Below are 10,405 nucleotides of genomic sequence, written 5' to 3'. Positions count from 1 at the left end.
TAATGTGGTTAGTAGAAGCAGTGAACAGTACGAAGGCATTAGTCAGATATAATGGAGTAAGTTGAGTGCTCAGTTAGTCACAAATTGACTAACATTATGTTAGTCACTGTGACTAATGCTGCCACTCGTTCTAGACCCCATGGCTTTTACTAAGAAAAGTTTGTCAGCACGACTAACTTTGGTTTTGTGTGTGGCATGAGTGTATCAGGCAGCGGGGAGTGAGAAGGTGAAGCTTGCGTTGCCTTAGGAAATCCAAGCTTGCTGTGCAGTTTGAAAGGAAGGAACAGCAAAGTATTAGAACAGGTGGGTGTGACACGGGATGAAGCTAATGAGGTGCTGGGATTGGGGTAAGCTGGAAAAAATGGTGGTTAGGGTACGTTACGTTAAGTTAGGCTAGGTTAAGTTAGGCTAGGTTAGGTTAGGCTACGTTGAGTTAAGTTAGTGTGGCTGTACTATTGAAAACTTTTACACACACACACACACACACACACAGAGAGAGCAGGATGACCATCAACCACAGCAAAACTGTGGTGATGCATTTCTGTACCTCCTCTGTACCAGTGCCCCCTCCCCGGCTCACAGTGGGCCCTCACCCCCTCCAGGTGGTCCAATGTGCCAAGCTTCTCGGAGTCACGGTGGACGACCAGCTGACCTGGAAGCAGCATGTCGCCAGCACCGTGAGATCAGCTACCTACAGGCTGTACATGCTGCGCAGACTCAGGTCGCTGGGGACGCCGACAGATGAGTTAAGGGGGGTGTACCTTACCTTCATCCTCCCCAAACTCATGTACGCCTCCCCAGCGTGGTCCTCCTCCCTCACACACACTCAACAGCTACAGCTAGAGAGTGTGCAGAGAAGGGCGTGCAGGGTCATCCTTGGCCCTGCATACACCACCTATGAAGAAGCCCTGACCACCCTGAGTCTGTCCAGAATATCCACCAGGCACCGAGAGGCTCTGGAGAAGTTTGGGAGGGGACTACTGCATCATCCGCGTCTCAGAAACATGCTGCCGCCCGACGCGCCTCGCCCTGTCCGTGCCACCAGACACCACAACAAAATAACGCCCCTGAAGGCGCCGCGCACGGACCGGTACAGACTCAGTGCGATTCCCACCATGGTGCGAGCCATCAATCAATAGTATTTCCCTCCTAGATTAGACTTACCTTTAGGATTAATGTTAAGTTTCCCCCATCCCCTATGTACATTTTCAGTTTGTCAACTGCCTAAATAATAAACCGTTTATTATTATTATTATTATTATTACACACACACACACACACACACACAGTTATCACCACTAGCCAGCAGGTCTTCCTTGCTAGAGGAGATACACAAGAACTGAAGAAATGTAAACTCGCACAATTTCACACAAACTCGCACATTCTCACACAATTTCACATAAACTCGCACAGTCTCACACAAACTCGCACACACTTGCAGAACAGAACAGAACAACAGAACGGATAGGAAGTTTGTGAAGGGTGAACAGAGAAAATGAAAGAGAGTAAGAGATTGAATGTTTGTAAGCAGACCACATTGATTCTTTTGTTTTGTTGACTAATATTGAGACAAACTTGCAAAACTTCCATTAAGAGACAAGAACGTTGATATGTTGCCGTCACTGAGGACCTCCTGACTGGCTGCACTAGAAAACGGGAAGTCGAGGCTCTGTTACGGTTAGTGGTGGGTTAACTCACGATAAAAGAACGCAAGAACAAAAAAATAAATGAATAGATAAATAAGGGTTATTGCAGGAAGCCATCAGACCTTCACGTGGCACTCCCTATATAAAGCACACCATTCTGTCTAATCTTTTAAAGCTCCCTAGTGACTCAGCACCCACAGCCACATTACAGAGTCCACCTATTCATCCAACACTCTATCTGAGAACCACTTCCCTCCTGTCTATTTCTTAAACGTATTTTTTATTCAAGTTTGCATCGTTACCTGCTGCAGCCTTACCCTGATTAGTGAGCCTGGACATTTTACCTTTGTTACCCTTGATATATTGAAGATGTATCTTGCGTTTTCTATGGTTGCGTTAAAAAGAAAATGTGTATTATTACTATCATAGTTTTTCTCAAACCCTTTACTGCTGGCGATAGTCTTACATGTTCACGTGCGCTGACTATTCTGACTATCAGTTGGCTCTCGGACTATCAGCCTACAAGGAGCCGTGAAAGTTACCCCAAAAAACTATTTCGCTGATAGTAGTATAGTAGTAGTAGTAATGGAAATCTCCTTTTTCTTTCTTTTTTCTATCTATGTGTGTGTGTGTGTGTGTGTGTGTGTGTGTGTGTGTGTGTGTGTGTGTGAGAGAGAGAGAGAGAGAGAGAGAGAGAGAGAGAGAGAGAGAGAGAGAGAAAGATATGAGGGTGAGAGGTCGCTGGGTCAAAAGTAATACATAATAAATAGAAAAACAAATATTCTAGTAATAAGAATGACAAATTAAATGTAACAGTAATTTGTTATACTAAAAAATTAAAGAAACTGGGAAAATAGAGAGAGTTAGAGATATATTAAGAGTCTGCCGGGTCAAATGTTTCAGTGTTTGGAGAGCTGTATAAGAGGACAGAGGGAGCTTTCCTCAAACAAATTTCCCTCCAGTTTTTCCTCCAGCGGCGGCGGCGGCGGCGGCGGCGTGGAGGGAAGGGAGGAAAGGTAGGAGGAGGCATGGAGAGAAGGAGGGAGAGAGAATATGATAGGGGAGAGAAAAGGCGGTGGTGGTGGTGGTGGGTCGTCCATTGATTCAGTGTTCTCTCCAACGCGGAGGTAAATTTTTCTCCGCCTTTCCTCCGTGGAGAGAAATTTCACCACGAGTAGTTTGGTTAGGTTAGGTTAGGGTTGTTAGAGTTGCAGTGATAGTTAGGGACTGTAAAATGACGATGGTAATTTGAGTTAGCTGTTAGCCAATTGGCAGTTAGTATAATTGGCAGTAACTGTGGTGGTGTTGCTTTGTTGGTGTTGCAAGAGGAAGGAGAATTGTAGGTTAGCTTAGGCCCCGACGGTAGCAGGTCATGACGGCCCCAAACCACGACAGCCCTCCGCGACGGCCCCCCACGACGGCCCCCCCTGATGGCCTCAAACCATTTGCGTGTGGACACTTGTTATACATCCACCAATATTTTAATGAAACTTGTTTCAGTGTGTGTGTGTGTGTGTGTGTGTGATAGCAGGGAGGGAGGAGGGTGTAGTTGGAGGAAAGGAAAGAGGGAGATAGCAGTGAGGGAGGAGGGAAGGACTGGGAGGGAGAGTCTGGGAGGAAGGGAGGGAGGAGGGATGGGATGGGAGATAAGGCGACAAGCATGTGTGCGTGTGTGTCTGGGTGTGGGTGTGTGTAATAACAATAACAATAATAACACCACCAGTTGACGGAAGGGAGGGAGGGGATAGGGAGGGTTGGAGGGAGGAGGTAGAAGATAAGTATGGTAAACGACTAGGAATACCACCCACAGTGTTTCCCAACACACTGAATCTGCCTCACACCTAATTGAAAGTGTTGCCAGTAGTATGATAAACACAAGGGCCGTTGTGGTTGAGGGCCGTCCTGACTAGAATTTGGGGCCGTCGCGGAGGGCCGTCGTGGTTTGGGGCCGTCCTGACTAGAATTCGGCCCCGACAGGTTGACAAAGCGCTGGCCGGATGTCAACTTAAAGCAGTCTCTCTCTCTCTCTCTCTCTTTCTCTCTCTCGAACAAAAACATTGATATCTGATAGTTTTGCGTGTGTTTTCAATTAATATGCTTGTTGTCATAACCACACAAATCACTACTTCTATTCTAATTTCACGAACCCTCCTTCACTAACTAATGCCTTGTCATGTAAACACTCATAGTTAATAAAACCATGCCGAGAACACTCCCTGCTGTGTGTGTGTGTGTGTGTGTGTGTAGCCTAACCTATCTTAACCTAACCTAACATAACCTAACCTAACTTAACCTAACCTAGCCTAACTTAACCTAACCTAACCTAACCTAACCTAACTTAACCTAACCTAACCTAACTTAACCTAACTTAACCTAACTTAACCTAACCTAACCTAACCTAACCTAACCTAATTTAACCTAACCTAACCTAACCTAACTTAACCTTACCTAACCTAACCTAACTTAACCTAACCTAACCTAACCTGACAGACAGACAGACAGACAGACATCTTCCTTAGTCTAATTGAAATATTTTACATTAAGACGCTGTGATTGGCTAATTTAATTACATATTTTTTAATTGGCCAGCAGTTGCATTCCTAAACACAGGAACCAATCACAGCGGGTAATTTCACGCTGACAAAGCAGATGTGATGCGCACACACACACACACACACACACACACACACAGCAGGCCTCGTCTTGTAGCTTGAAGAGAGAGAGAGAGAGAGAGAGAGAGAGAGAGAGAGAGAGAGAGAGAGAGAGAGAGAGAGAGAGACTGTATTTCTAAGTTTTTACAAGACGGACTGATCTTGGCTGTTGTTGTTGTTGTTGTTGTTGTTGTTGTTGTTGTTGTTGTTGTTGTTGACTACTACTACTACTACTACTACTACTACTACTGTAGCAAATAATCTAGTCAGCCATAGAAATATCCCATTTTCTCTCATATTCAGGGTACACTAAAGCTTACGCGCTTCTCAGAACCAGTAATATGTAAACACAAGTCACCGCTCCAAGCACTCCGTTTTCTCTTATATGTTTTCAGCCTCCCGTTCTCTTTCTACTGCACAGATTTTTCGTCTTTCATCTCTTCTTCCTCATTTTTTTATACATACACATTCTGTGCACGCTTTTCGACACATACGTTACACGTCTTTTCTATACATCATATTACTCCTTTCTTCACACAGACATACACATACACCTTCACTCTCTTTGTCCATATCTTTATGTAAATCATTTTTTTATGTTCAGTATTTCTTGTATATATGTTCATGTATTTGTTAAATAAACCTGGTCACGACTGGGCCACGGTCGGGGTCGGACGTGGTCGCTGCCACGCTCCCTCTGACCTACCCTAAATACCACGTGTGTCGTTCCCGCCTCGTTCAATCGTCATGGCATTCAACAGTGACCAAGTGCTAGTGCTGAACAACGGTTCAGGGAAGAGGGCAAGAGCATCCTCTTCTTCAGCATCCCTAAAGTGCTCCACGCCCAAGAAAGCGGCCCGTAACCTGCTGGAGGACAGCAGCAGTGATGAGCGCTCACCGAAGCGAGCCACCCGCAGCCTCCAGCCTTCATGGCAGGAGGACAACGCTACCGAAGCGGACTGGGCCCCACTCGACCTCTCCGTTTTCAGCGACGTGGTGCAGCAGCAGCAGCAGGACGGCGGTGAGGAGCAAGGATGGACTACCGTCACGACCAGCCGAGCTCGCCGCCACCAGCCCCCGAGGCCCAAGTTCAAGCTGGGCAGCCTGGGCGAATACGAGAACTCTTACCGAGCCATCTCTGCCCTCGAGAGGGAGTATCCGACCCTTCGGATACAGGTAAGGGTTAATCTCAAGGGTGAGCACGTGGTCACGCCCAAGGACGAGGATTCCACGGCACTCCTGCGCCGCATCGCGGAGGAAGGAAACAGGGTGCTCCTCCTCGACCCAAGCGAAAAGAGGCACAAGGTGGTGCTGGAGCGCTACCCGCTCGACCTGCCTCTCGAGGCGGTAGAGGCTCACCCTCAGGTGACCTCCGCCCAGCGTCTGACCTCCAGGAGGGACAAGTTGCCCACGAGACAGGTGCTACTTGTGTGTGTGGGGCCGCCGCCCGCCAAGTTGGATCTCGGCTGCTGGGGCAGATACTCCCTGCGCCCCTACCAAGGTGAGCCTGTAAGATGTTACAGGTGCCAACGGTACAACCACCTGCAGGCGCGGTGCGAACATGCCGCCAGGTGCGGCGTGTGCAGCCTGCCCCACCCGACGGAGGAGTGCATCGCCCGCCATAAGGCCAACGAGGCAACCACCGCCAGGTGCCCAAACTGTGGGAAAAACCACCACGCGTGGAACCCCCAGTGCCCTGAGAGGCTCCGTAGGATGCCTCGTTCACGCCAGCAGCAACAACAGCAGTCTCAGGCGCCACCAAGGCGGCAACGTCGACGTCGCCATAAACCGTCGCATGGGCAGCCCCGGCAACAGATCGCTCAGCCCCAGCAGCAACAGCATCCACCACGTGGCCAGCCAGGAAGGTCAGCGCGAGATCCCGTTGCACCCGCCCCACCTCCAGTCAGGTCAGCTTGGGTCCCGCGGCAGGCCCCCTCAGCCACCCCCCCACCCCCGTCCCAGCCAGCGGCAAGACCGGAAGAGATTAACCGGCAACCCCCTCACCGCCGACCCGAGGTACAGCCTCCAGCCATAGGCACGGAGAGCCGCATCCCCTCCGCCCACCCCTCCACTCGCTCAGGTAGCACCCCTACCAAGCATGCTCGAGCCAAGCCCCACCACCCGAGCAGCGGCACACAAGGGAGAGACCCTCCCGGCGACGCCCCCGCCCGTGCGGCGACAGGCCCAGCACCGACAACGGTGAGGAGGAGAGCCATGGTCCCGAGCGATCCTCTCCACGGGGTGCCCGCCTGTCTCAGCGAAGAAACCCGCGCGGTGGTCAACTGCCTCGTGGCGCGGATGGTGCAGTTGATGGCGGAGCTGCTTGCCAGCCCTGATCACGTCCCCGCTAGGCGGGACGATCTGGACGCGCTTCTCCGCCAGGAGACGGCCACGGCCATCTCTGAGTGCGGCCTCCTGCCACCACCGCTGAACTCGAGGGACCCACGTCTGTGCCCCTCCCTCCAACCACCAGACCTTCACCACCAACATGGAGAGGAGATATGCTGAGGGCGCCACCCACGCGGACCAGCCTGCAGGGCCCCCCAGGCTCAGAGTCCTGCAATGGAACGTGCAGGGCCTGCGACCCAAGAAACATCAAGTCCTACAGGCCGTCTTCGAGGAGCACCTTGACGTTGTGCTCCTCCAGGAAACACTGACGCCCGCCGACTTTGAATGGAGGGTGGCGGGCTACACCCTTCACTCGCTCCCCACAGCGGAGGGCACCCGAGGCTGTGCAGCGCTGGTGAGGAGCACAATCCCTCACCGCAGGGTTGCAGCCCCAGTCAACTGCGGGGACGGTGTGGAGGTCCTGGCGCTGGAGCTGCAGGTGGGAAGTCTCCCGCTCCTGGTATACAACGTATACAGGAGCCAGCGACACCAGCTGGAGGCAGGAGAGCTTCTCACCCTCGCCTCCCACTCCAGTCTCTTGGTTGCGGGCGACCTCAACGCCCACCACCCCATGCTACAGTCACCGTCCCCAGCCAACGAAACGGGCCGCCACCTGGCCGTGCTGCTCGAGGAAATCCCTCACGTGTGCCTTCTCAACACAGGGGAGGCCACCCACACCCGGGGAGGAAGGCTTGACCTCACGTTGGTCTCGAGTGACCTGGCGGCAGGCGCTACGTGGCAGGTGCACCCGACCCTCACCAGCGACCACTTTGCCACCCTCACCACCCTCCCAGTGGCCCCGCCGGTCCCACCCCGCCCGCCCCCACGCTGGAACATAAGGAGAGCGGACTGGACCAAGTTTCAGGCCTCTCTTGACGAGTGGTGGGCCGCCTATCAGCCGCCCGCCGACCTACATCAGCAGGAGAGGGACCTGACGACGGCCATCCAGACCGCAGCCGCCGCAGCCATCCCCAGGTGCACCCCGAGCCGCCGCCACCGGACAGACTGGTGGTACTACAACGAAGAGGTGCGCGAGCACAACCACCGTGTCAACCAGCACAGAAAACTGTACAAAAGGCGCCCCAACCCCAACAACCTAAGACTCCTACAGGATGTGGTGGCCCGCGCACGGCAGGTATCCCTGAGGGCCAGAGAGGCTAAGTGGCTGGAGTGGTGCGCCACTTTTAGCCACCACACGTCTCTAGGCCAGCTGTGGAGGAGCGTGAGGACAGCCTCTGGCGCTGCCCCGCCCCGCCCGCCCGCCCACCCGCACCCGCAGCAGGAGGCAGAGAGGCTTGCCACCATGTTCACCACGCGGAGCTCCAGTGACCAGCTTCCTCCCCAGACACAACGCATCCAGCAGCAGCTCCGACCACACCGCGACGAGGCTGTCAGGGAGGCGATGGAGGAAGCCGACGTGACTGACCAGCCCTTCTCCCTTCAAGAGCTGGAGCGGGCTAGGAGGAGAGGCCGCGACACGGCAGCGGGGGCGGACGGCGTGCCATACTCCATGTTGGCGCACGCTGGGCCGGCTGGGGACGCCGCGCTGTTGGCCACCATCAACGCCTCATGGATGGCGGGCTGTCTGCCGCCCGCGTGGAAGGAAGCCGACATTCAGCCGATTCCAAAGCCGAGGGAGCCCACCAAGATCAGACCCATCTCTCTCCTCAGCTGCACGGCCAAAACGGCTGAGAGGATGGTGCTCGCGCGGCTACAGTGGCGCGTGGGGCCCTCTCACCCACATGTGTTCGGCTACACCCGCGGAGTGAGCACGGCAGACAGCATCCTCGCCCTGCTGACCCAAATTGACCACCGCCCCGCCGTCATCGTCTTCATCGACCTCGAGAAGGCGTTCGAGCTAGCCAGCCCTCACGCCATCCTCGACGCACTCGTGCGGAAAGGGGTGCGAGGAAGGCTGCTGGCCTGGCTCCGCGACTACCTGCAGCGCCGCCGCGCCAGGGTTAGGTTCCAGGGCCTGAGGTCGACCTTCAAGGTACTTGAGAACGGGACGCCCCAGGGCGGCATCCTCAGCCCTCTACTGTTCAACCTGCTGATGGAACAGCTAGTGGCACTGCCTTTCCACGCTGGCACCGTCCTGCTGAGCTACGCCGATGACCTCGCCCTCGTCGTCACCGGAAGGGGCAACAAGCTCAGGAGGACGCAGCAGGCACTCGACCTCATCAGCGGGAAATGCCAGGACCTGGGGCTCAAGATCTCGGCAGAGAAGTCCCGGGCCATGATGGTGAAGGCGGCAGACCCAACCTGGCAGCTCCGCGTCCAGGGAGTTGAGCTGGCATGGACCAACTCCTACCAGTACCTCGGTGTGTGGGTGGACAAGCGGCTGTCCTTCACAGCCCACGCCGCCTACCTGAGGGAGAGGACGCAGTCTAGGCTGAACGTGATGCGGGCCATGACGCGAATCAGCGCGGGCGCCACTTTTTCCGTCCTGCGCCAGTACTACGTGCACGCTGTTCGCTCGCTGGTGGATTACAGCGCCCCCGTCCTCATAGCACTCTCTCCAAACCAGCAGGAGCGGATCGAGGTGCTACAAAACACCGCAATGAGGACCATGCTGGGGGCACCGAGGTGGTCCAGCGCATGCGTCATGCAGAGCGAGACCAGACTGGTACCCCTCACCACCAGGGTACAGCAGATCACGGCCTGCCGCGTAGCGAGGGTGCTGCAGCGTGACGCGGAGGGAGTGACACAGAGGAGACTAAGGCTGGCGGGGACACAGGGCGCCGAATCTCTCCGCCGCAACCCGTGGCTGCTGCAGTGCACGCTGGCTACCCACAACCTGGCTCGCATGGAGAACTGGCCACAGGCGGACCTCCCTGCCCCCACCTTCCGCGCCCCACCCCCGTGGGAGCCACCCGCGGCAGAGTTCTCCGCCACACAGCTGCCCGCCAGCAAGGCGCTCTGCGCCGTGGAGGAGATGCGGGAGCACGCCTTCATGGCCATGGCGCAGGTCACCGGGCCAGACAGTGTTGTGTACTACACCGACGGCTCGGCTGACCCTGACAGCGGAAGGACGGGCGCTGCTGCCATCACCAGAGGGGCCGAGGTGTGTGAGAGGACTCCCGACCACTGCTCCACCCTGCAGACAGAACTGGTGGCCATCCTGCTGGCCCTGGAGCACGCTCAACACCGGCGGGAGCGCACCGTGGTGCTCCACACCGACTCCAGAACGGGGCTACAGGCTCTACAACAGCCGTATCCCAGCGACAACGTGGGCCTCGTCACCGCCATCCTGGGTAGCCTCCAGAGCCTCGCCGCGCAGGGGCGGCGGGTGAGGCTCAACTGGATACCCAGCCACGTGGGAGTACGAGGCAACGAGGCTGCTGACGCAGCCGCCAAGAGAGCTGCTAGTGGCCCCCAGGTGACAAGGCATGTGCCGCCCAGCCTGAGCCAAGTGAGGGCGCGAGCCAGGCTCGCCGCAACCAAGCGCGCCCGCCACACGCACCGGCAGCTGGAAACAAGGAAGAGACAGGCAGCTTGGTACGCCTCCGCCACTGGCTACCAGTCGTTGGACGCCTCCCAGCAGCAGCCCAGAGCAGACGGCGTGTTGCTGCAACGCGTAAGGCTGGGCTACTGCACCAGGGAACAGCTGTACGACGACTTTCGGGGGCAGGAGTGCGACCACTGCGGGAGGCACAGCCGCCACCCGCTAGTGCACTACCTACTGTCCTGTCCGGCCACCGCCGCCCTCAGACCAACGCC

The 10,405-nt window shown here is 55.5% G+C and overlaps 1 long non-coding RNA gene across 3 annotated transcripts in view; it reads left to right on the top strand.

Annotated features, from left to right (window-relative positions):
- The first annotated feature begins 2,539 nt into the window (after positions 1–2,539).
- The window catches only part of LOC135096768 (uncharacterized), a 22,342-nt gene continuing 14,476 nt past the window's right edge, over positions 2,540–10,405 (top strand). For all 3 annotated transcript variants that reach the window (XR_010264992.1, XR_010264993.1, XR_010264991.1), the window contains exon 1: positions 2,540–2,662. This is a non-coding gene — a long non-coding RNA (uncharacterized LOC135096768). The remainder of the gene's footprint in view (positions 2,663–10,405) is intronic.

This window comes from Scylla paramamosain, unplaced genomic scaffold, assembly GCF_035594125.1.
Source record: "Scylla paramamosain isolate STU-SP2022 unplaced genomic scaffold, ASM3559412v1 Contig7, whole genome shotgun sequence".
NCBI classification, from domain to species: Eukaryota; Metazoa; Arthropoda; class Malacostraca; order Decapoda; family Portunidae; genus Scylla; species Scylla paramamosain.
This window is presented reverse-complemented; position numbering and strand designations above follow the sequence as displayed.